Consider the following 26,945-nt stretch of genomic DNA (forward strand, 5'->3'; position numbering starts at 1 on the left):
CTTCCCAGCACCCACCCCACTAAGCTAGATCCTGTCCTCCCCTCCAGTAAGACATATTACAATGAATGAATTGGAGTTTAACTCTGCATCATTCTCATAGAGTGTATATTCTTCCATTTATTTGAATATTTAATCCTCATCATTTGGCTTTGCTTGAAACTAAAGGAAAGTTGGCCCATGGGGAGAAGATAGGAACAGGAGCAGTGAAGAGGCAACAGGACCAGGCTTTGGCTTGCCCTGATACCAAGTAACATCTAAGCTCAGACTTCCATATAAACATATTATAGGCTTTCTAGGGTGGTCTCCAATGCTGAATCAGTATTAATGGGAAGGTATTTCTGTGGGTCCATCTTCTTCCCTTTCTTGGTTTGTCCATTCCCATCTTTCATACCTATCAAAATGCATTGTCTTGGAGGATTCAGCCTCTTTTCTTCCTATGGTCCTTCTCTTCCTCCATGACACTAACCCATATTTAGATATTTCCTCTCACCCCCTAAGTCTACCATCCATAACTTTTTAAGCCAAGATTACTTTTCCATCAAACTCCTCCACACCAAGACACCTGATAATGTTGAATACCTGCTTTCAGGCCTTTGCCAAAAGCTGGGGAACACGTAGGGTTAGGAAGCCTCATAGAAAACCTTTGTTTCTTAAAAAGAATCAATGACATTATGTGTATGAGGGTCAAAGATCAAATATTCTTTGATTAATTGTATTAAAATGTTAATTTGATACTGATTATAGATACTTGAAACAATAAGGTAAGAAAGGAGAAGATTAAATTTTTGATTCATTTTTTTTTTATGGACTTCCTACCACTTGTAACTAACTACTGCATAGCACAAAAATAGCCATGTATCTCACTGAATGTGCCAAATTAACTTGATCACAAGTTTCATTTCATTCCTAAGATTTAAGGAGTATTTATTATGGAGAGGGACCTAAAGTTAATAATTTCTACAATGCTGCACTATATGTGCATGTGTATATATTATATATATATATATATAGTTTGTCATAGTTTATTATATATCTGTCTGGTGGTCTGGGATTACAGCTGTATTTTCTGCTCAAAACTATAAACATTTAGAAGAAAAAGGGTTTGTTGGTGGCTCATTAGCAGCTAATCTGATAAATTAATTTTCGCAATGTATCAAATAGTTGATAATGGCTAGGGGCTTGCCACACCCAGATAATATGCTGCATTTTAATAAAACCCTCGAACATCTTTTCTAAAGATTGAGCAGAAGAAGAAATTTAATCGTCTGTGTTAATCTAGTTTGAAGAAATTTTGTAGGGTTTTTCAGTACACTTCAAGTCATTCTGCAAAGACAATTCAGACTTATTTCCCACTCCATATGGAACTTGTGTTTGTCCTAAGGAAAACAATATACTACAGCTTAACACTGAACCTCCTGATAAAAAAGTGGCCTTTTCAATTTGTAATCTTTCACAATTTGATGCGTGAAAAATGGAAATGAGGCCTCAATGTTTTTACCTTGTATATCTCTAATGGAATTTAACATTTTAAGATGTCTTTGGTCATCTATGTTTCTTTTTGTAAATTCTCTTCGCATATTACTTGTCTGTTTTTTTTAAATTTCGGTTGTCTGTATCCTTTTGGATTTATAAAAGCTCTTGTATAGTAAAGGTTATTATGATATTTTAATCAATAGATATAAATCATATAGATATGATATAAATATAAATCAAACCATAGATATAAATAAAAGGAGTTTTGTTTTCTTAGGTTATAATAATGCAAGTTTCTACTTTTGTCAGTTTGCAAGGATGGCTACAACTGAATGCAATACTCTCTTCATCCTGAATACTGTCTTCTATTGTTGAATTAGCTATCTCCCTTAAAGGACTGCACATGGCATTGTTCTTCTTCTTCTTTGATATTTAAAATATTTATAATTTGGCCAAGATAAAAAGACTTAGAAAAGAAAACAGATCAAGTTCCCCTAATGAGTCAGCCACAAGGGATCTTTCTGCTGTGTGACTGGCATATTTGCATCAAGTGAGAGGTTAAGACATGTGAAGTATTTGATTCATCAGCGAAAACAATTTCCAAATGGCATATTTACACCGTCTTTAACTCTTAGCCAAATATGTAGTACAGCAGAACCCCACACTTTAGACAGACCATTCTAAGGGAATCTTAGAGTCCTTCCTCAGCCCCACCCATCCCTTGCCCTTTACTCTCCTATGCTAAAATAATCTTTGTTATCCACCTTTGTCTTATTTGTTAGGGAATATTCCAGACATCAAAAACATGCAGAGACAAGTTCAGCAAATATCAGTTTGTCCCCTCTTCAGTTAACCAATGAACATAACAAACACAGCGGGAACTCCCTGTATTGTTCATCATCCTAAATATCTGGTCCCTTCCCCACCCAGAGGTAACAGCAATCCTGGATTTGGTATCGATCCATGTTTGACATGTGCACGTACCTTTAAAAAGCATATAAAACTAACTTGTTTGCTTATTTTTATTTTTTAAGTTTATGTAAACACTATAATACAATGTGTAACCTTTATACTCAACATTATGTTTTTGAGATTCATCCATGTAGCTACTTGCAACTCCAGTTCATTATTTTCACTGTTGTGTAGTACTCCATTGTATATGACTTCCCACTCAACTTGCTGTCCTTGAAACTTATCTACCACATTAATTTTTTTTATAAATTTATAAAGCCAGTAGGCCTAGTTCAGTGCCCACCCTTCATTTCCACCCCCTTGATTCCAGAGCATTTCAAGAGAGGAAACACCTTCTCCAATGTTAGCTTTCCAAAATATTGTTCTGTGCCTGTGGGTTTTGTTGCTATTATATTACCCTTTTGCTTTATCTGCTATTATCTCCTCCTCATTCTCTATTACAGAGGTAAAAATGAAATGGAAACTGTTTTTTTCTGGAAGCACAGAGCCTTATCACTGTTCCCTCGTTTGTATACAGCTGAGTGTTTACCTATCAGCAGGGCTGCGGCGGAGTTCCCAGGCTGATTCATACTTTACTCCTACTTCAGGGACGCTGGCATCTGGCCCTCGACCTCATGACTTGACACCACCAGACACAAAGTTACGAAATATATGAAGTCTGTCACCAAGAACACAAACCTTTCTGATTTTTGGACTCTTTCTCTCATTCAAAATCTAAAGGAGTTTTGTTTTTTATGACAAATTAAAGGCTTTATTTCATGTTTCAGTTTGTATAACAGAACTGTGTAAACAAGAGTGTGGGTCAGAGTGGGGAAAGGGAGGGTGTCTTTACCCCAACCATCATTGTTCTCTGAAAAGTCCAAGGGTGTTGGAATCAGAGAAAGTCTGCTCCCATCACACTTTGCGGCATGCTAGCTCTCTTAGACTACATCTCCTCATTTTAAAAGTAAACTTCCTTTCGGGATCTTACAGGATTAAACATATTACATATGCAGAAAGCAGAGACCTAGAGCAGGATAAATACCAAAGATCTGTTCATTTTCTCATTTCCTTTCTGCTGGGCTTATTCTCCTTAAGAGTTCTGTTCACATACAGATAAGACCTGACTACTTCTCTGCCCAAGCATCCAGAAGGTCTGGAAGCTGAGTATGCTTGCAATCTTAACACTCACCTTCAGAAAGGACCTCTTTTGTTTCTTAAACTTTAACTAGGAAATTTATAATAAAAACTAAAGGACGGATAATGTGCGGTTTAGACTCAGTTCCATGAGAAATATCCTATATTATGCCTCATGCCAGAGATGACACAGAAAATCATCGTTCCGATTCCAAGTTTCTGAAGTTGTCTATAACTGCTCAGACTTGAGACGTCGGGTGCATCCTGCCAGCCTTCTCTCCCTAAATGGCTTCAGGCTCTCTGGCAAACCATGACATCTAGTCTTCCTACTCCTAACCCTATCCCAGCCCTTAGCCAAAGATCCTGGACATGGTGTCCATTCTTACATGTCTCTCTTCATCTGGAGAAGGGCCAAGCTTCTCTCTCATAGTTACAACTGTGCACCTGCTTGCTCCTCCAGCCAGGTTTCAGGGATGCAGTTCTCCAGAAGACTATTTGGAAAAATTTGTATATCTGAAGACATGATGAGGATTTGTTTGTTTGTGTGTGAAGGAAATTCAACTCAAACCCAGACCCAGGGAAACCAGTATGGACTGGGGCTTTATTTGGTTTGTAACTCTGAAGGCCAAGGGTAGGTGGCATCAGATGTATTTGGATCCAGGGTCCCAACTATATCAGCAAAGTACACCCTCCACACCCACTGTGCATGCGTCTGTGCATGTGTGTGTGTGAGTCTAACTTAACATTGCTTCCTGTCACCTGTTGTCTTCATGCTTCCTTACCTCAGAGGGGAATTGAGAAAGTGGCTCTTGTCAGCTGAAGCCCTTTCCTATCAGGTCCTAATCCTATAGAAACTGAACCTATCCTGATTTAAATAAGGCAAAGGCAAGGACTCATGACACACAATCCCACCAGAGCCATCAGGAGTTGAAATAAGAGGGTCTAATATAGAAAGAAGGTACTGGGTGGATAGAAAGCAACAGGGATCTTAGGGTCCAAGACACTCAAGTTTCTACACTTTGAAAAACTAATGATAGAAATGAGAAGCAGTGGGACACCTTGGTGGTTGAGTGTCTGCTTTTTGGGTCAGGTTGTGATCCCCAGGTCCCAGGATGGAGTCCCACATCAGACTCCCCAGAGGGAGTCTGCTTCTCCCTCAGCCTGTGTCTCTGCCTTTTTCTGTGTCTCTCATGAATAAATAAATAAAATATTTTTTAAAAAGAAATAAGGAGCAGCATAAGTGACCATTTGAAATTGGGCTGAGTGAGCTTTTCTGAGCCTCTTTCTTCAGTACCTACAGGGGTGGATGAGGTTATTAGTGCTCACTGAGGTTTTCTCTTCTCTTCCCTTCCTGGACTTTTGTGAAGATCCCACTTCCTGCCTCCTTGACTGAGGTAGGGCCACGTGGTTTTGCTTGGAGCACTGAAATGGGAGAAGTGGTGTGGGTCACTCATGAGTAGAGGTGCGCAGGACTCAATGTGCGATGTCCCACATTTTCTTCCTGTGCAGCCAGAATCATGACGAAATTCCTATGGTGAGAAGAAGGAAATAAAAGATCAAAACAGCTCAACATGAGAAGCTGCTGTAAAAAGGGTGGTGTCTTGGATCATTTTCCAGATCACCACAGGATCTGGAGGGAGAAATGGACCTTTGAGTCTCAAGCTGCTAAGACATGGAGGTTATTGCTATAACATTGCCTCTGTATCTCGACTGGTTCAATTGAGTGTTGAAAAACTAGGAAGGTTTACCTTTTAAAAATTAATTATATGAAACTGAATGCTTCACTTAGCTCTTAAAAAAAAAGATTTTATTTATTTATTCAGAGAGGCAGGGACACAGGCAGAGGGAGAAGCAGGCTCCCTGTGGGGACCCCAAGGTGAAACTCAATCCCAGGATCTTTGGATCATGCCCTGAACCAAAGGCAGATGCTCAACCACTGAGCCACCCAGACATCCCTCTCTTCTGAATACAAATTCATAATTTGCAAACTACCCAAGATCTTTGCAGAGCAGAGCATTAGCTAACTCTTTGGGAGAGTGATGGCCTGAAGACATGTCCAGAGTGTCAGAGCCTAGCTGGATGCTCACCCCTGCCGTGTCCTTGTCCTGGCACTCAAGCACTGAGTGCTGGTATTTCCTAGCCTACCTCGCAGTGGGATTGGGAGGATGTGACTGAGTTCTGGCTGATGGAATGTGAGAACGGTATCTTTGCCTTCCAGGGTAGCCAAAAACATCCCATGAATGATCTTCCTTGCTTTCTTCTCCCTTTCCTATGTGTGAGTCCCATAATGATGGAGTGTACAGTGACAGGAACCCAATCTCTGGTCATCATTTAAGGAGAAACTGGGACTATTGCTGTCCTTGAAAACTACCTGCCCCCACAATTTACCTCACCTGCCCTAATAATACATCAAGAACTGGATCCTGAGTGTGGAGAAGGTAGGCTGCAAGGCTCCATGATTAAATGGAGGTATGCAGCTGCCACCACAGGCTGAGCGCCTAACAGAGGACCAATATTCCAGACATCTGGCTTTTAGTCGATGACAAATGACCTCGTCGGAGTGGATACCAACTTTGAGCACACCCCTCCAAAATGGAGCATATTCACAAACTAGTACTTCCAAATGTGGTGTTTGCTAGCCCGTTTTGCTTTTGTTTTTGAGGAGCACCTCTGTTTATCTGGTCTGTGCTCAGAGGACCATCCGGAGCATTTACTTTAATGTTGTCCCTATTTTCTATCCCTCAGAGAGTTGATGAAAGCCACCAAGACCAGGGAAGGTGGGATCCCTGGGTGGTGCAGCGGTTTAGCGCCTGCCTTTGGCCCAGGGCACGATCCTGGAGACCCAGGATCGAATCCCACGTCGGGCTCCCGGTGCATGGAGCCTGCTTCTCCCTCTGCCTGTGTCTCTGCCTCTCTCTCTCTCTCTGTGTGACTATCATAAATAAATAAAAAAAAAAAAAAAAAAAAAAAAAAAAAAGACCAGGGAAGGTTTCTTCCCACAAATGAGCCCAGGCGCAACAGGATGGACCACAGGATGGGGGAGTGCCAGTGACGAGGGTAACAAAAGATGTGGCAGGGAGGGAGAGAGTTAGAGGATGAATGAAACATTGAGACAGCCCAAATGTGCTTGGATCTGCGATTATTATACTTTTGCCAGGGCACAAGTCAAGAATAATGAAGCATGCCTCTCATCGGGTTTATTGTAGAATAAGTAATTTAGTAAACACAAAACAAAGCTGCTGAAAGATGACTTTAAAGCATTTTGTTTCATGGAGCATAAAGGGTGATTTGGGGGCAAGCACTAAAACAGTTATCCTGAAGCAATTATAGATGTAAGCGACCTCAGAGAGGCTCCAAGTTAGCAACAGACCTTGCCCAGGAAGCAGGAGGTGTGGAGGGCACAGTCTATTCTTTACAACAATGCTCCTTTTGCCCTTTTACACCCTGGAAGATAAGGAAATACTTCAAGGGCTACTTCTTATGTCTGCATTCCTGTGCTTGCTATGGCAGGGGTTATTATAAGGACAATGGAGTAAATACCCACAGCTGTGCTTGGTTGAGCACTCAGTGTTCAGACTCCCACGACAAGAAAGACACTCAGTTAAAGATCTCATCACACTAATGGCCAACAAGTCCTGGCCTCAGTCTCCCTGTGCGGCCTGTTGCAAAGTGCTTTCCAGCCTGATGTCGTGGGCACCTCATGACCAACTTCTGGGGTGGGCACTTTGACGATCCACATTCCACAGATAGAGAAATGGCATGTTAGCTCCTAAATGGTGAAGCTAGGACCCAGGCCACATCATTTGGCTCCTAAGCCCGAGCAAAGAGCCACAGCCCTGGGACTGCGTGCCAGGCTGTCAGGTCAGGGCAAGGCACTACTGCCCTCCCTATGCTGTGTCTGAACAGCCTCTCCACAGCCCAGCTTGGCCTCAGTCTTCCATCTGTGGACCCCCTGGGGAGATCAGGGTAGTCCCCAAGCAGGGAATGGTAGCAGCCCAAGACTGGGGCAGGAGTGAACAGGCTGCATGCAGTCTGTTCCACTGGGCCACATGCCACCCTGCTCTTGGCCCCATCTCTTTCAACTACTGCCGTGGGCAACAGTCTTCTTGATGCTGTTGGTGGGGCCATTTCAAGTGCCCACTGCATCTCTCTCTTCCCCCATTCTCAGGTCTTTCTCCGAAAACAAGGCAGCCCAGCAGCAGCATGGAGGGAGGTGAAGGGGGAGGCAACCTTTATCTGACAAGGTTGGGAGTCAGTGAGTAGAAAGAAGGAAATAGAAGGAGAATCTTTGTAGCATGCTCTGTATGTTCCTTAGTGGATCTCTGGGAGACCAAGCCCTTACCCGCAGGGTTGGGCAGCTCAACAGCAGCCACCATGTGGCTTTCTTTCATCAGCACTTTACTCTCCCCACCTCCTACTCCTGCTCATTGTATATCACCTGACAAAGCCCCTGCACCCCAACTAAGACCAAAGGTGCTCAGGATGTAACCCTTCCACGTCCATGACCTCAGTGGAGAAATAAGAAAAGGGCCCCACTTGCTTCTTGCCTAGTTGCCTCCAGGACCTCACACGAGCTCTCCAGCTGCACTGTGGTTGGGTCTCTGGGGCCTGCAGACTATGATGGAGTTTGGAGGACAAGATGTGGATTGCGGACAGGCATCTGTGCCAGGAAGGGCAGAGCAGGACTGGGGACGGGGAGAGGTCCAGTGTAACTCAGCACCTGCAAAGCCTCAGCCCAGCCCATGAGCTCTGCAGCAAACAGGGCCCTGAGTCCTCCCGCCTTGGCCTTTATCCCCAGGCCTCGCTGAGTCACTGTAAGGGCACGACCTGCCCAGAGCGGGGAGCTGGTGGCAATCTCCCCTTCTGCTGTGCTGGGGGATGGAGCTGTTTGCTCGTGGCCTGACCTGTACCCAGACATGCAGGGAGAGGGGTGAGGACAGCAGTTTAATATTCTTCAACAACCAGCACATTGCCTAGCTCAGGTGGACAACCAATAACTCTTACATGATTTAATATTAAATATCAAGGACTAAAAAAGCTTCTGGTACATTCTTCATTTCGTAGGAAGAAAGAGCTGGAGCCCAGAATGATGAAGTGACCTGCCCAAGGTCACACAGCAGGGGAGGGGCTGATGGCCTCTGATGCACATATTTGATTCCAAGTCCCTTGATCCCTTCCAGTGCTCCCAGACACCTGGACCAATAATATAATATGTTTTCTCATTTTGATTCTCTGCTGGACACTTACAGCCAGGCAGATTTACAGCCATACTAAAAATAATAATGAAGAAGAAATCCAGAACTATTAACACCTATGAGCCCCAGGGCTGTGAGGCACAATGACCAATGCCCCATACCCAGGGAGGAGAGCCGAGGCTGAGCTGTTGCCGTGTGCATCGGATGGAGTCAATTGCTATATTTCTTGAAAGGTCAAGAAATACTACTTGTACTTTTAATAAAGACTATTCTAGACTGAGTCTACACACTTATATACAACTTTGCCTCTTCCCTGATGAAATGATGCACTTTCTATGCCACCCTCCCAACTCTGGGGAGGCACATTAAAAGAAGGACAGGTCCTTTGGGACAAAATCTAGCAGAGCTAGGGATGCCCAGGGGTCAGAAAGGGTGGCCTGTTTATCCACCTGGAGTGCTCTGCTCTGGGGCTCCATGCTGGGGCCCAGGGATGTGCTTCCACAGCATCCTGACCCTTTAGAGATAGAACCTATGCTATGATAGACTCTGTCTCACAGAATCTGCCACAGACCAAACCCCAAACACTGCCTTATCAAGCCACCAGCTGCCATTCCAGGGGAATCTGGTGATTAGTTCCTAAGTTTGGCCATCTGCAGGATGTAAGAAGAATAGAAGGAAGCTGGGGTCTTGGCAGGCACATTTATAATTAGCAATGTGACGATTTTCAGGGTGCTCTCTGAATGGAACTTGAATATTCGTGCTGCACCACTATATTGTGATCAGCACTTGATAATTACAGCCTTACAGCCATTTGTATAGAGCCAAGCACCTATTCCTACAAAATAGCTGCTTTGTATGGCTTGCTCATCAAGTGTAGCTGAGTTACCATGACAGGCAGACAGGAAAGCCCGTAAGTCAGCAGCGTGAAAGGGCACTTGGCGTATTTACAGCCCTGACATCTTAGGTCCCTTATATTTATGCACTTGTTCTGCTCTGCCACCAGTCAAACTCCATTTCCCTGAAATATTTCTGAATCTGGGGGGGAAAAAGATGAAGAAGTGGACTATAGCTGGGTCCTTTTATCTCTCTGGGAAACAACCCCCAGAGAAGTTTGCAAGCCTCAGACACCCTGCTGAGGGGAGGCCATGGGCTGCCTGTCAGGATTCTTCACACACCAGTCCTACAGAGAAGATGGGATTTGGAAACAAGTCCATGAGCGGCAGGTGAGAAAGGAGGCCTGTGAGGCCATCGTATCACCCTGCGGGCCGGCCTCGTCCCTGGTTGTGCAGGGCTCCTGGCCCTGTTGTGGAGTCTTCGGACAGCTTTTGGGCAAGGCTTCCACTGGGGGGGGGGGGGGGGGGAGTGCAGGACGGCTGCGAGCACAGCTCTGTAGAGAGGTGGTGATCTAGGAGTCTACAGCGAGCCGGTGAAGATGACAGGTTGTGGCACACAGACACCCCGGTGCAGGCACACCTTCTCCTTTTATGCAGAGACACAAGGGAGCACTAGGTGGGAGGAGAACCCTGGGACTGTCTTGGTGTGGAGGGAGGGGAGGAGAGTGGAGGGGCGCAGGGAATCTCACACCCTCAGAGAGCACTCCTCCTCCTTCTCAGGGGTCCTCCAGCCTGCTTCAGACAGAAACTTGAGCGTCAAGTGTGCATCTGCCCAGGGCTGTGCTCCCAGCCCCCGTCCGTGCATCGGGCCTCCCTTTTCTAAGCTTCCCCTTCTAGGGCTTTCCACCTGGCTCCCTCATGTGCCTCATTAGTGACTTGTAAATATCACACCCACCACTTTCTCCCTGTAATTTGCTCCCTGGCCAACTCTGCAAAGGATTCCATTAAAGCTGAACAGATATCTGAGATCAGGAAGGCCTGGAAAGACAGGGCCAAGCCACAGATCCTCGTGACTGGGGGCAGGGGGTGAAGCCGGGTACCCCACACTGTGCCACCCCGGAAATGCCTGCTAGCTACTGGCAGGGCAGCCTTGAGTGGGGCGCAGCAGAGACCCCCAGAATGCCAACCCTGCGCCGCCTCTGGGGGAGAATAGCGTCCTGACAACAAGGAACAGTCATAGACTTTTAGGGAAAAAAACATCATTTTCTCCCAGCAGCGGGGGTGGTGGTGGTGTGGGGTGGGGGTTGGGGGGAGGATTCGTAAAGACAGGCGCAGCCAGATAGGGCCAGCATTTAGAACAAACATCTTATGGGTTGTTTAAATTAGAGACAGTCACAGATAAAGACATATTTCATCCAGCTGTTTGCTCAGGACTTAGCCCTAATTCTATCTCAAACGCTGTTCATTGTTTAAAGTCTTTATATTCAGAAGTTGTTCCCAGCCTATCTGCAGGGGCAGAAGCAGAATGCTGATAGCACCGGGGAGCTGTGCCGGCAGGGCCTGCTCTCGGGGGGAAAGAAGGAGATAAATGCCCGAGTGGGAGGCCTCCCTCTCAGTGACCGGATTCTGTGCAGAGGCGAGACCTCAAGCGACACGGCAGCTCCAGGCTCACCCCTGGGCCTGCCGAGCAAAGGGGCCAGAGCAGCTAGGGCCACCGGGGCCTTTTCCGGAGCCAGGTCCTGGCCCCAAGGCCAGGTGGAGGAAGAGGAAGAGGAGTGGCTTCCCGTCTGTGTGTGTCTCTCCCAAAGTCGGGCCCGCTGGCCCCGGGCAGGAAAAAGATGGCCTTCTCTGATAGGAATGCTGTTTAATTGTTTGGAACAATGGATTCAAGGCTTGGTAAAGGCATTATTTGAACTCAACTATTTTGTCGCGTTATGAGAAAGGTTATTATGTGATCCTGATCTGATTAGTGTGGAACTGAGCTAAGTGATAGATGAAGCAATTGCTTTCCTGAAATAACAAAATTGCAACCAGCTTGGGTTTCATCTTTGCAGACATTCACTGGGATTTCTGAAACAGTTAAGGTCAAAGTGCAACATAATATGTTGAGAAGAGAGGGATAAAATATATTCGTGGCCCAGCCTCATCCTGATACATCGGCAAAACAGCCCGCCTGGCCTAGGAAGGGCTGGAGCAGCCCGCAGGCGTGTGAGAGGAGCGCAGAGCCTGTGGAGCCAGGCCAAGAAAGCAGAATGAGGGAGACAAATGTGGGAGTGAGAATGTGGCATGAGAAGCAGTCCAGGAATGAGAGCAGTCCTTCATTTCTCCAAATGAGAAGGAGGTGAAATGTCTGGGTCCGAGGCCACCCAGCTTATCCTGATCCCAGGCCCAGTCCTGACTCACAGCACTGTGCCCATGGAAAAGTCGATCAACGGGGGCTCTTGGAAGCTGTTTCCAGGGTGGTCCCTGGTCGGTGTGGGCGAGCTGTTGAAGGGAGGGGGAGAGAGATGGAATTGGCAGTCAGATTGGAAAGGAACCATTGGAGGTGAAGACAAGGAGGTCAAATGCAAGAGCACAGAGTAAGGGAAAGGAACAAAGTCAGGAGAGGTGAGAGAGGATGCAGGGCTGTTAGGAGGCTGGCATGTTAGTTCCTAGTGGGGCCCCTGAGGTCATTGCCTGAGTGACAGGCCTAGATTCCATCCCACCATGTATAGCCACAGAAAGGCCGCTGTGGCCCATCATGAAACAGCATCATTTAACCTCTTGAAGCCAATCCAGTTGTTACAGTAAAAAATGGATTAACCACTATTCCCATATCAATTGCATTCCTGTCATTAGGGGCACCTGAAGGGCCCAGGAACCTATCTGTCAGCTGGAGAATGATCAGGAGATTATTCTTCTTCCCCTAGGAAAAACAAAAACAAAAACAGAAACATTTGCTCAACAGAAGCCAGCTGAATATGTGTTTTTGCATCATGAATATTCGTGATAGATAATGCTAGTTGAGACAGGTATGGGAAATCATTGTCTGACCATGACAAAACTCTAAAGTGAAAGGTCTCAAACTCCCATGTCTATCTAGTCCCAGGCAGAAATGTAATAATAAGCAGAAAATAAGCTTTATTTCATAAGGAGTCTATTTTGGTTATCAATTGCCATATAACAAACCACACCCCAGGCTTAAGGGCTTAAGGCAACAGTTTATTATTCTCTCCTCTGTTTCCATGGGTTGACCTGAATCAAAGTCCCAGAATGTGACTTCCACATTTTGTTGGTCAGGCAAATCACCAAGATCAACTCAGATACCTTTGTTTCTTAGTGCCTGCATTCTTGTAACTGAACTTTTTTTTTTTAATTTTTATTTATTTATGATAGAGAGAGAGAGAGAGAGAGAGAGAGAGAGGCAGAGACACAGGCAGAGGGAGAAGCAGGCTCCATGCACCGGGAGCCCGACGTGGGATTCGATCCCGGGTCTCCAGGATCACGCCCTGGGCCAAAGGCAGGCGCTAAACCGCTCACCACCCAGGGATCCCTGAACTTCTGGTCTTTACGTCCAATGTCTTCCATGAAGACAACTACCTTCCAAGACCCCTTTTCCTCAGCTTGCTTTGACTTTTCTGTGAACATTGTACTGGGATCAGAAAAACCGAGTCTAGGACAAGATTGTGCTGTAGATAATCTGGGTGGCCTCACAGCAAGATTTTTCACCTGGATTTCCTCATCTGTAAACCTCACTTGTTGTTGAGGGGTGACTGGTCACGTTACAGAAAAACATATGGGGAGACAAGGCCATCGCAGCCATCTTTGGAAAAACAATCCACCGCAGTGTCTAAACTTGTGTCTTTCCAAATGCATTCACTTTGCTTTGCACATTAACTGCATTGACATATTTTGTACAAATAACAACTATACTCTCTCCAACTTTTCTTGAAATAGAGGTTTATTTTTCATTTTCCTTCTTTTGATGTAGAGGTAGTACAACATATATCCCACTTTCCTTTTTTAACACATCTAGGGAAGAGATGACAGCGCAAACATGCTGACAAATGGCAATGGCAACTATTGCGGGGAGATTCTAGGGGGTGGCAGGGACTGTGGTGAAGTGGAGCCACATATCCCACCTACCAGAGTGGTAGGCACTCAGCCGCAGTGATTGTGATCATGTGAGAAAGGGTGTTGGTTATATTGCTTATAATTTACTCCGAAATACTTCAGCACATTCTTTGTGATACGTATGTGTATACAATTCAATTTTAATCTATGCCTAGGTGCAGTTAGTTAACATTTGCAGCATCCTTCAAATTAGAAATCCATACTCCAGGGGTGGTTAGTTACCATTTGAAAGGCCCTAACCAAAGGTCTACATTCCAGACATGCTCTCTGAATCTGCACTACACGGTTCATTAATAGGGTGACTCTACCTCCTGGTGTTGCTGGTTTACATCTGATGTTCTCATAACTGCACACAGTGCATCTAAATAGTGCACGTTCCCTGCCACTTCAGGATCCCATGGGCACCATGGAAATCGGAGAGCCCATTTGCATGACTGAATCCCCTAGGGTCATATCTGGCCTGTAAAAGAGAATAACCCCAGAGCTTTGGGTAGACGCACTCGCCTCATCCTTCTCAATACCTTAGGGAAGGCATTATCTTCCTGGCCTTCTGATGGTAGTTGTGGGGCTAGGCCCCTGTGCAGGTCACACATGATAAATCCAGCTCCCTAAGTCCTTGGATTCTCTCCTCTATCTTATGCCAGGGAGCGTCTGGCCTCTCAACTTCATGAAATACAGGCCACTATCAAGTCCCAAGTTCAGTTAACCAAGCAAGTTCATTGTTACAGCCACCTCCAAAGGCAGGAGCCGACATGTGAAATCCAAAAACCAGTAAGTGTACCAATAGCAATGAACTTTTCTATTATATGCCTCCCTGTCTAGTCTAACACCCTTGGAATGCAGCCCCACATGTGTTTCCCTGTTAGAAAAGTCTTGCAATCCTCTTGGCATATCAGCTATTTCTCCCCAGGCCACAGAGTATGCCTATACCCCTGCAGGATGCTGAGATATGGGTCCAGTGGCACCATGCAGTGGTTATGGAGGATCTTGCAGAGAACAGGCATCACTTTTCAGGACATCTGTCCCATGGGTGAGGTTATTACAGAGTTTTCAAGCAAAAAATCTAGTATCCCTGGAAACTGGAGGGCAAAGCCCCACTTCTACTGGTAAGACTTCGATGCCAGTGTCAGGGGACAAACCTTCCCACCAGGTGTTCCCCTTCTGTCTCGGGAATGTAGCCCTCCCTCATCCAATGCTCTGGCTTTCACATGAGAAACTTGATGAGATTGTGAATAGAACTGTTGTAATTCAGCAACCAATGCAATTAAATTTTGTGTTTAATTTTTAGCAACGTGAGCCCTATTACAACCAGAAATCAGATTCTTTTAGGGCTCTCATAGAAGCTCCCATCTCTCAGACCATGTGACTTGTGCTGAAAGCCAAGGGCCCTGAGCTTGTCATTTTCTTTCTTTCCATGCTCAAGTGCACTCAGAAGGATCCATCCATCTCACACCACAGATCTTACAGTCATCACTCTTACTATAAGGGCCAAGTATAGCAGCCACTTGGGCTCCCAAGGCACATGCTTAATTGGCACTTCATCATAATCTACCACAGGTACTAGCTTGACTAATTGTGATGGCACTGCACCATGGCTTACTAGCATCTCATCTCCCACTGCTAAGGAGCTCGGCAGCACGCTCAAATCAAAGGGTACCACCAAACCAATCCCCACGTCCCATCTGTGCCACTCTATCTCCTGAGACCACTCTAAGTTCCAACTGTTTATCAGTCAGGATCCCATCAAAACAGAAAGCACACAGTAATTTGTACAGTGAAACTTTAATATAAACAACTCGTCACAGGAGACTGGCACAATGGGAAATTGATGAGAGTTAAGGGAAATTCCAGAAAAATACAAAATCGCAGATGTAAGGTACAGCCCTGACCCTAAGGCTGAAATATACCATCCAGGTGAAAGACACAGCCCCTCACCTCCCAGGCTTGGGTTCCACGCCTCTGTGGAGGAGAGGATGTGCCTGTGGTTTACTGGCTGAGAAATCAATCACTATAGTACCAGGTCAGTGGAACTTGCTGGAATTCCACCTTCTAAAGTGCTGGGGGAAATTGTCCTTCAGGAGGTGCTGTGCCTCAAAACTTTGCTACAAGCTGGGAGGGGATTCTTTAGGGAAGTCATGTTATAGAGGTTATAACAGTTATAGACGTAACTCCCTGATGGCACTCAGCTGCAAAGCTGCTCACGGGGCTCCTTGCAGGAAGTTGCTGTCCACTGGGCATCACTGGCCACCATGTGCCACCAGACCCAGCTTCTAGAGAAACTCTACATGCAAAATCATGGAGAGGAGTGCATCTTCCTCCTCTAGTGTTCCTCCAGTGTTCTATATTGACAAAGCATCACCACATTCCAGTTGACGAAGGAGAAATATTCACAATATAGGTTCACCTATATTATAGCAGAGCTAGCAGTGAAGGATGGATTTGAAGACAAGTTTCAATAAACTGAGAAACAGACAACCACTTAAACAACTGCAAGAGTCCTAATTTAGACAATAAGTTATACAGTTACCCTGATCTTTAGACATAATTTCTTATAGATGCAATGAGTAAATTTTATGCATGCTCTTCTGTCCTTGCATGAATGGGATTTGAGAATCTTACAAGCCCAGAAGCCCAACAACTTGAGAGGAATATCTTTGGTCTGGAGCTCCATTTGATTCTTTGGCTCATAATTTATGGAATTCTAATCTTGCCTAATCTCACCAGAAAGAGAGTTGAATCTGTGGTTAGGACACTGTGTCATTTTTGTCTTCCTGGCGTCTGCTGAGAAAAGAGTGGGAACTTTGCAGAATTTGCAAAACAGGTATGAGTTTTTATGCATGCTCACTAATAAATGTTTACATTTTACAGCTTAGTTTTGCTTACCATAGCACCCAGTATTATCAGATCTTCCAGTTTTTAAAGAAACACCATAATCTGGACTTTTATGTAAATCTCCAAATTTGTAAATATTGGCAAGTGAATTCGGCCCATATCATTAGCTGAATAAAATTCACATTGGCATCACCTTGGGTTGCTTACTTAACCTCTCTAACCTTTCTACATCCATCAAATGGGGACAATAATAATAATACTTCAAAGGGCTGTTACGGACAAACGTGGGTATATACTTAACATTGACCAGCGACTAGGCAATGTGTGTTGCCAATTAAAAAATAAAAAAGTCCCTGCCAGCCCTATGTCCAGGGGCTGCCTAATTTTGATCTCTCCTTTCTAGGGTTCCATGATGCCCATTTGCATTGTTCTGTTAGCCTCACCTAGGGCAGGAGTAAGACTTGCAGTAAATAATATATTGAAGGAAGCAACTTTGCCAATGAGCTGGAAGAGTGTACACACCAGAAGAACTCTTTCAAACTCTTGTCTCCACAACACAACTGCCTTCTCTTGCCTTCTGTTGTTCTGCCGTCATAAGGCAAAAGCAAATATATGCAGGGCTGCTGCCAGACGCTCAGAGTTGACTCCGTCCAGTTCTGGGCACAGGGTAGGTGCTCAGTCAAAGTGTTGACTTATCTGGACATAGTAAACACATATGCTCCTATGGGCTCAACTGCCAGATGCCTTGTCTGGAAGCCATTTTTTCCTGGTAGAAATGTTGGCCCAACATTTTGGCATTAAAGCATCAGAGATCAGCCTAGTGTTTCTATTTGAGCCTGGCCCACTGGTTAAAATCTTAAAGCTTTAATCAAGGCTTTTAATCCTTCCTCCATTGAGTCAGAGTGGTTACTTACCTTGGGAGCAGATAGAGCTGAACCTTGAAAACAGGCAGAAGACTGTGGCTTCTGTAGAAGCCTTATTGCTTCTCCCTTTTCTTACATCTTTTGTCTCTGAGAACCGAAGAAAGGTAGGAAGAGGGGTAAGAGAAGCAGATTTGCTCCTAGGAGGCCTGGTATTGTCAGAGGGATTGTCAGAGGAGGGAGGATATCTCTGAGCAAGGCTTCTGGCATTTAATAAGATGGGCAGGGAACAGGCCTAGTCAACTCCTTGGGGAAAGCCATGCGTAGGGACGCCTGGGTGGCTCAGCAGCTGAGCGTCTGCCTTTGGCTCAGGAGTTCTGGGATCAAGTCCCACATCGGGCTCCCTGCATGGAGACTGCTTCTCTCTCTGCCTGTGTCTCTACCTCTCATTCTCTGTGTCTCTCATGAATAAATAAAATCTTAAAAAAAAAAAAAAAACAAAGCCATGCATGGAATGGCTCCATCCTCTCAAAGCCTTTCTATACTCAAATGGATATAGTTGAGATGTGGGCAATGGTAGCCAGAAGACTGGACTCCCTGTAGCGTCTTCTCCAGCTTCCCATGGGGATCACTGCACCTACCCTCTGTGCAGCCTGGTCCCTGAGGATTTCAGGCAGTTTTCCTCTGGGCATCATCTCAGGCCCCAAGGTATGCACAACTCTTCGAGCCAAGGATTTTCCGTGCCAACACATTTGGTGGTAAACAGAAGTTAAGTTCTCACTTTTAATCTTCACACTCAATAGTCAATGCTTGCAGTGCTCGCATTGCACTCCTGAACTAGTGGTAAAGTCCATCAAAAGGGTTTTTGGCTAGAAATAGGGAGGGACATCCTAAAAAAAGGAAGATGTCTCTCAAAAACCTTTTCACCACAGCCAACCCCCCCTAGTCCTGAAAGGACCCAGAAAGCCTTTATTCAGAACATGTAACTGGCCTCTTCATTCCAGATTCTGAGAGGAAAGTGATCATTTCCCCTGAAAGGAAGGGATCCTTGAAATTCAGTCACTCCTATGCCTTGTTAATAATACAAATTTAGTGGGACTATTTCATCCACACTGGAGAAAATTCTCAGGAGAAAGCATTCATAGTATCATATTTCAATTCTTCAACACTACAAAACATGTTGATTCAAAGGCTGGATTTTAAAGTCAGTCTTCCCGGGGATCCCTGCGTGGTTCAGCAGTTTAGCGTCCGCCTTCGGCCCAGGGTGTGACTCTGGAGTCCTGGATCCAGTCTTGCATCAGGCTCCCTGCAGGGAGACCTGCTTCTCCCTCTGCCAGTGTCTCTGCCTCTCTCTGTGTGTCTCTCATGAATAAATAATCTTTAAAAAAAAATAAAAATGAAGTCAGTCTTCCCTGGGGTTGCATGCTGGCTCTATCACTTTCTAATATTGAAGAAACACCCCTCCTCTGTACCTCGGTTACCTTATTTTTGGAATGTGGACATGAACAGTGCCTCCTCCACAGGACTGTGGTGAGAATTAAATGAAATAGCACATGTAAGCTTAGGACAGTGCCTGGCATACAGCAGGTGCTCCCTAAGTGGTGCCAATCACCATTGTTGCTGCTGCCTAGCTCCTATTTTCTTTTTTTTTTTAGTTGAGTAAGATGAACCAAGATTTGCATAGGGTATAAAGCTGTGAGCCTATGTAGATGAATCGGCTTGAGCAGCAAAGTATAGAGTTGAAAGGCAAGTAGGAAAAATGGAGGAAGGGAAAGCATAGTACAGTTGAAAACCATTGACCTGGGATCCCTGGGTGGCACAGCGGTTTGGCACCCGCCTTTGGCCCAGGGCGCGATCCTGGAGACCCGGGATCGAATCCCACGTCGGGCTCCCTGCATGGAGCCTGCTTCTCTCTCTGCCTGTGTCTCTGCCTCTCTTTCTCTCTCTGTGACTATCATAAATAAATAAAAATTTTAAAATATATATATATTTAAAAAAAAAAAAAAAAGAAAACCATTGACCTGGGTTCAGAACAAATATCGAAATGCTGCTAGGCGATTTAAATTGTACTCTATGCTGGGAATGAAATAAATGAACAAAATGCAGTGTCTGCTTCCCTCAAGAAGCACATCACCCGGGCCGGGACGGGGATTTGCGGGTAAATGGGCCAGGACAGCGCAGCACAATAGGAGTTTGCTTTTCTGTGCTGTAAAACGGGAGGTGCTGACTTACGAACAAGGACTACTCAGGTCCTTTCAGGAAGGGGGAGGGGGCCGGCTGTGGGAAGGCTGGAGGGAAAGTTCCCATGGCAGGACGTCCCTCCGTCTCTCTACAATCCCTGGACTGATTGTACCTCTGGCTCAGGATTGCTGGCTAAGCACTGTACCAGCAGTAGAGTGCAAAGGTATCCTGCGCGATCTCTGTGCAGAAAGAACTTGAAAGAAGGGGCATCTGAGCCACAAGTTGAAGGCTGAATTCGAAGTAGGCGTAGAGCGGGGAAGATTGTTCTGGAAAGGAAAATTAGTATCTGCAGATGCCCCGTAAGGGACAGGGGTGGTTTCAGGAACTGCAAGCGATTCGACAGAGCCAGGTGTCTGGAGCTCCAAGGGTGAGCGAGCGCAATCGGCCCACCAGGGTCTTCTGAGTCCACGTCACACAGCCTGACACTTGTTTGAAAGCAGCAGAGCCCCGGGGAAGGTGTGCGACGTTACATGTCACTGTGCTCGGTGAGAACGGAGGCGAGGCGCCAGGCGAGGCCTGCAGCAGCGATCCCGATCCCGGTAGCCGAGCACGGCGGCCTGCGGCGCGGCGGCGGCAGTCGGAGCGGAGAACGGCGCGGGTGCACAGACCCAGACGACCGGGCCATTTCCTGGACGGGCCGGAGCCAAGGGAACGGAAGGGCTCCGCTGGCGGCGCTGCTCTGGTCGGGCCGCTGGCACGTGAGCCGCGGGCCTTCTCCAGGCGGAAAAGGGCAGAACCGACCTGCGGGGAAACGGCCCGGCTGGCTTCGAGGACGTCGCGCCACGGGGCAAGGACGGACGAACCACCGCATCTGAGGCTCCGGAGGGCCCGCAAGAGAGCGGCCGAAACATCCCCCCGCACGCACGGGCGCCCGCACGCACACGCACGTACACGCACGCACACGCACGCTCTAAAGGGCGGGGTAAGAATTCTGAAAAAGTCCCCCGCACGCACGCATGCGCACGCACGCACGCGCTCTGAAGGGCGGGGAAGAGTTCTGAAAAAGTCCCCCGCACGCACGCATGCGCACGCACACGCACGCACGCACGCATGCGCACGCACGCGCACGCACGCACGCACGCATGGGCGTCCTTGGCTGTTCTCGTGGCCGCGTGAACCGTTGTTACCGAGGCCGCTGGGAGCGGCCGGTGGGGCTTCTGAGCGCTGGGTGAGCGCCTCTTCCTGCCACACCACCCAACGGAGGGACCGCCGTGGCCCAGAGGGTGGCTCAGCGGCCTCAGGATCCGGCGCCGCAGCCCCCGCCCGTGTGACCGAGAGCCCCACGGTGAGTGCAGCTGCCGCCCACCGCTAGTCGCCATTGGAAGCAGAGACCCGCCGGTCCGGGCCCGCGTGGGCACACAGCTGGTGCTCCGTGGTGGCCCCACGCGCACAGGCCCCCTCTCAGTTTTGTCTCAGCCGCTCTCCCCTTGTTTTTGCGGGCTGAATCAGCTCCAGTAGGGCTCCCCGTACTTTGCCCCGAAGCGGCAGCCTGGGATGATGAGCCTCCTGGGCCAGCCTTAACGGGCGTGCAGTGTTTGAGGGAACGCGGTCCGGCACGCTCCAGGAGTCCAGGGGAGAGGGAAGTCCCTTGCCATCCACCAGATGTCTTTCTTGCAGAGAGAAGAGAAGCCTAAGCAGTTCTCCCCAAGTGGTCAGGATCTTAACAAGGATAGGAATCCCCTTCACATTCAGATACAGCGTTAACCGCATCCGTAAACTAGGTCTTTTTTTTTTTTTTTAATTTTTATTTGTTTATGATAGTTACAGAGAGAGACAGAGAGGCAGAGACACAGGCAGAGGGAGAAGCAGGCTCCATGCACCGGGAGCCCGACGTGGGATTCGATCCCGGGTCTCCAGGATCGCGCCCTGGGCCAAAGGCAGGCGCCAAACCGCTGCGCCACCCAGGGATCCCTGTAAACTAGGTCTAAAAACAGCGGAAGCAATAATAAGATATTCGGGGAGGCAGTGCATGCGAGGTAATAGTAAAGAGACTATTACTGACTTTCCCTTTGTCAGCCTCCGGGCTCTGTGGTCCCGAATAACTGGCAACCTCCCATCCTCCCAAACTCCAAGCGCTGCTGACACCCCAGCACACGGCGTCCTGCCCGTCCGGCCCTGGGTTCCTCACAAAGGTGAAAGGACCAGCAGGCCTACGTTGCTGTTGGGTTGAAACAAAATGCAAGAGGTCTTTTGCATTCATTCTAAAGCGGAAAGTTTCCCAGTGTTTTTGGGAAATCGCTGCTGTGGTGTGTGTTTTAAAGTTTTCATTGAAGTGATGAGCAAAAATTACCACTAATTAGCAAAAAAATACCACTAATACCATGCCATTAGGACAGCCACCCATTGCACGGCATGGGAAGCCAGAGGCTCGGTGGTGAGGGTGTTATCTGGGGAGCAGCAACAGTTTCTGAACAAAATCATAGAGAATAGTCTATGGCGAGGAAGAACAGAGTGCCGGCAGCAGTGGGGGAGAAATAGGTACATGCGTTATGTTCAGATTATACCTTTTGTTCTAGAATTCAAAGCTCTGCAAGTACCAGTTAAACCTGGATCATCATCTGAGGTCAGCATCCTTGCCCCATTTCGCAGATGGGAACGGAGTTGCTGTGAGTGACAGGGGCAGCCACACCAGCAGTAGAGCTATGAATAGAACCATTTCTCCTCGCCCCCCCCCACCCCCACCTCACTCCACCCCACCCCCACCCCCAAGGCTGCTTCCTTCCCTTCTGAGTGAGTTGGAGCCAAAACCTCAGACTGGAACAGAAGCAAAGTCAACTTGGCCTTTCCTGCCTTCCCTGCTTCAGAGCTCACCCTGCTGCTGCTGCTGGTGCATGGGGACAGGTCTTTGGAACCAGACCTCAGAGAGGCAGGGCTCCCATCTGCTCTTTGAGGACATTTAATATCCCGGGGTGATTTCCACAGAACAAAATTTATTCCAGGCCCTGGGCTGGATGCTCCTTTTACAGAAGTGCAGAGGCTGTGTGCACTTTATGTTCCCGGCCATTACTCTCCCACCCTTGAAGAGACTCAGATGAGAAGCAAATCAGGCCGCCTCTGTGTGTCAGTGGCTTAGAAATGATGAGGGGGTGGCAGAAACACAAGATAGGATCCTCATCTTTAATCCAGCAGCAGCACCAGCACAGCTGATAATTTGCTTCTGTGGAACTTTGGTTTCAGAGAGGACGATTCCATTTCAAAAGGACGCGGTGTTTTCCCATCAGGCTGATGAAATTGACTTCCCTGGATGGTAGGATGCCTGCAAATTTGAAAACAAGAAAGCATTTTACTTTGCTGCAATTCACTTTTTTGGTTAAATAGTATTCAAAGAGGTAGGGAGATAAAACTCATTTTGTCATTTTCCAGCCCTGAGGGAAAAAAGAAAAGAAAGAAAGTGTAGGAAAATATGTAAAATAATGCAATTGTAAGATAGAGCCCAAATGCCAGTCTTGGCTACCTCCCATTTTTTAAGAAAACCTCAAGCAGCCACTTAATAAACCCAGAGTCTAAAACAGACTGATTTTGACACTGTCAGTTTGTGTGGAATGTGATGAGAATCAAAAATCATAGGAAAACTATTAGGGCAGTAATTATTGGAGCAGTTGAAGTTCTGTAAGAATGACTCAGAAGCCCTGTATGGAGTATTGGGCATGCTGTCTACTGTAGCGTTGGAGGCTGTTGGATCATCAATGTTTTTTCCTCTTTTTCTTTTGTTTTCGAAGCACAGACATCAAATGCAGAGCAGTAAAGCCAGCAAAAAACATGTTTGAATTTTTCTTCTTTTGGTCTTACCCCTTGCTTGTCTCTCTCCTTCCCTGCCCCTCTTTGTCAATTTCCCTCTTATTCTGTGTAAACTTTACCTCCACCTGCCACCTTTCAGACATTCCTATCTTCAGATATTTGCCTTCTTTCTTGATTTACTAGCACAGTACATCTCATCTCTTTGCCAGACTGATGATGTTCTGGCTAATATATATATATATATTAGCTATATATATGGCTATATATATATATATATATATATATATATATATATATATCAATGTGTGCTGGAATGTTATGATGTCTCTCTCTAAACCCAGCACAATTTTTCCCCATCATAGAAGATATGGAGACATATAGGAGAAACACATCTGCAGACTGCTGGCATGTCGGAGAAAGTAACTTTAAGGAGAGATTCCTATTGTGATAAAAAAAAATCCTTGCCCCACAAGATGTTTTAACCAGAGGTGCTGAAAGCAAATCTGCTGGGCTCCTTCATGACCCAGCATGAAGGACACACAATGGACTCTCAAAACAATGCATCTGGAATAAAATGAATTAACAAATGGGAAGGCCAAGTAGTGGTGGGAGTAATTGAGAATGAAAGATTCTAAAAGGAATATCTGCACATTTGGGCTTCTTGGTCACTGCTCTAGAAAGGACATGATGCTTTCTGCATGAAGATCTTCTGTAAACAGCTATGTCTGTGATGCACATGTGGATGAGAAGGACCTGATGGGTACAGTACCCAGACTCCTTCAAGCCTCTGTGAGAGCATTCTCAGACTTTGCCTTTCGTTTGAGCACCCCAGAATAATCTTCAGGACAAAGATTCAAGTGCAATAAGCTTTTTTGGGATGGTACCCAGGAAGCACCTATAAGAGCTCTAAGTAAGCAAGCAAGCCAGAAAGCAAAGGTGGCTGACAAAGGACAAAGTAGTTCCCACAGTGGTGCCTTGGACTGTATTTTGCTGTGGAAATGTGGGAACCTGTGTAGAAAATGCACTTATGGATGTCCCCTGTATCCAGTAGGATACAAGCGCTGCTCTCAGGACTGGATCCCGTGGCACTTTGACTTCTTCTCTGAGTGAACAGGGTTCATTCTGGAGGCCAGTGAATGCCTTCAGGAAAAGAACTGTAGGTGCTGGCTGCTGAAAACCCCACCCCACAAGGTTGTGAGGGCAGTGGATATGGGTAGGGTACCATAGCCCGAGATGATCTTTCATAACTTCTAATTTCTATATCACAACAACTTTTTAAATGAAATTTAGAGTCACATGGCTCTTTGCTTAGCTATGCTTGTAAATGGTCATCCCAAGTTATGTGGATGAGGAGTACAGAGTGATTAGAAAATATAATAGCTAAGTGGTCTGTACAGGGGAGAGCCACACCTGAGAGGGGCTTTGAGTAAAAGTTTCCTAGGCATTATTCTGTGGGTCCTACAGAAAAAGAAAAAAGTGATACACCAATTGTTTATATATTCCTCTACAGATGGACAGCAAAGGAGGATGAGGAGCCTTTCCTCACAGCATCCCTCCTCCTTAACCCACCCCAGCTGGAGTATTCTCTATGCTCCCCAAACACCCTGCCCGTCCTTAGCACATGGGTACATTCTTGTGCATCCCTTTTCTCTCAACATACTTCGAACCAGCATTTGGTGAATAATAAGTGTACCCCCAGTAAATGAGTAAATCAATGAATGAGTATTGAATCTTATCTTTCTAATGAAAAGCCTAGTCCTTGACAATTTGGCAGTGACTTACCTGGAGGTTTATGATAATTTGGTATGACCAGAGTGATGTAGGACAGCAACAACCATTAGCATTTGGCTATTATATGCATCAGTCATGAGGACAAACCTGTGAGGGCAGGGATAGTGTTTACCTTGCTCACCATTGACTTTCTAGCACCTTGCAAACAACACGTGTTGGATGAAATGAATGAACCACCAATGTGAAGTCATACGATGGTGTAGTTGCTAAGAGTGCAGACTTGGGAGTTAGGTTAGCCTAAATTCAGAACTAGGTTAGCCTAGGTTCAGATCCCACCTGTGTCCTTTTGTAGCTGGATGATTCTGAGCAAAGTATTTAAACTCTTAGTGCCTTGGATTTTTCTTCTATAAATGAAGATTACAGTAGTATCTATCCCATAGGACTACAGAAACAGTTATAGATTTGTGAGGATCAAATTATGTAATGTATGTAAAGCATTTAGAATGGTGCCTAGAGAATAGTAAGCCTTATATAAAAGTTTACAGTTATTATGGAAGGTTAGAGTCTCCTGGACATCAAGAATTCTTTTCCAAAAAAATGGAAATATGGCCAATATGGGCATTGCCTTTAAATAAGTTCCAAGTCCTACTTTTATCATCTGTAGAACTTTGAGATTTCATAGCATACTACTAAGCAAATGAGTTTTCACAACCTCAAAACATTTGAAAAATGCAATCTCTATCAAAATCCCAATGATTTTTTTTTCAGAAATTTAAAAAAAAAATCTACCCTAAAATTCATAAGAATTTTAAGGGACTCTGAATAGGCAAAACATTTTTGAAAAAGAATAAAGTTGGGGGGCCTCACATTTCCTGATTTTAAAACTTACTACAAAGCTACAGAAATCAACAAAACAGTGTGGTACTAGTCTAGAGACAGTCCAATGGAATAAAACAGCCTAGAAATGAACCCTTTAATAAATGTGCAAATTATTTTTGAGGAAGGTATCATTCAATGGGGAAAGGACAATCCTTTCAAGAACTATTATTGGGAAAGCTGGATAGCCACATGTAAAAGAATGAAGTTGATTCCTTATCTTATGACATATACCAAATTAACTTAAAATTGGTCAAATACCTAAATATGAGAGCTAAAATTATAAGTCTTAGAAGAAAATGTAGAAGAAAAGCTTCACTATATTGGTTTTCACAATGATGGTCAACAAAAGAAAAATGTAATATATTGGATTATATCTAAATTAAAAACTTTTATGCATCAAAGGAAATGATCAACAGTGAAAATGCAACCCATGAAAAGGGAGGAACTATTTGCAAACCATACATCTCTTCTCTGAGAAGAGACTAACATACCAAATATAAAAAGAACTCCTACAACCAACAGCAACAGCCAAACCACAAACAACTTGATTTAAAAATGGACAAGGAACTTGAACAGAATGAATAAGTACATGAAAAGATGCTTGACATTACTAGTAATTAGGGGAAATGCAAACCTGAACCACAATGAGATGCCACCTTACACCTGCTAAGATGACTACTATAAAAAAAAAAAAAAAAGGCAGAAAATAACAAGTTTTGGGGAGAATGTGGAGAAATTGAAATCCTTACGCACTGCTGGTGAGAATGTAAGATGGTATAGCCCCTATGGAAAACAGTATGGCCATTTCTCCAAAAATTAAACATAGACTTTTCATATGATCCATAAATTCTAGTTATGAGTATATACCCAAAATAATTGAAAACACTTTTGAAGAGATATTTTTGTATATCTACATTCATAGTATCATTCGCAATACTGAAAAAGTGGAGGTGACCCAAGTG

The 26,945-nt window shown here is 45.6% G+C and overlaps 1 long non-coding RNA gene across 28 annotated transcripts in view; it reads left to right on the forward strand.

Moving 5' to 3' along the window:
* The first annotated feature begins 20,697 nt into the window (after window positions 1-20,697).
* LOC112648051 (uncharacterized) overlaps window positions 20,698-26,945 on the forward strand; it is an 86,178-nt gene continuing 79,930 nt past the window's right edge. For 27 of the 28 annotated variants that reach the window (XR_007412167.1, XR_007412164.1, XR_007412146.1 and 24 more), the window contains exons 1-3: window positions 20,698-20,920; window positions 22,152-22,198; window positions 22,813-22,882. This is a non-coding gene — a long non-coding RNA (uncharacterized LOC112648051). The remainder of the gene's footprint in view (window positions 20,921-22,151; window positions 22,199-22,812; window positions 22,883-26,945) is intronic. The other variant, XR_007412150.1, reaches the window with a different exon arrangement.

This window comes from Canis lupus, chromosome 7, assembly GCF_003254725.2.
Source record: "Canis lupus dingo isolate Sandy chromosome 7, ASM325472v2, whole genome shotgun sequence".
NCBI classification, from domain to species: domain Eukaryota; kingdom Metazoa; phylum Chordata; class Mammalia; order Carnivora; family Canidae; genus Canis; species Canis lupus.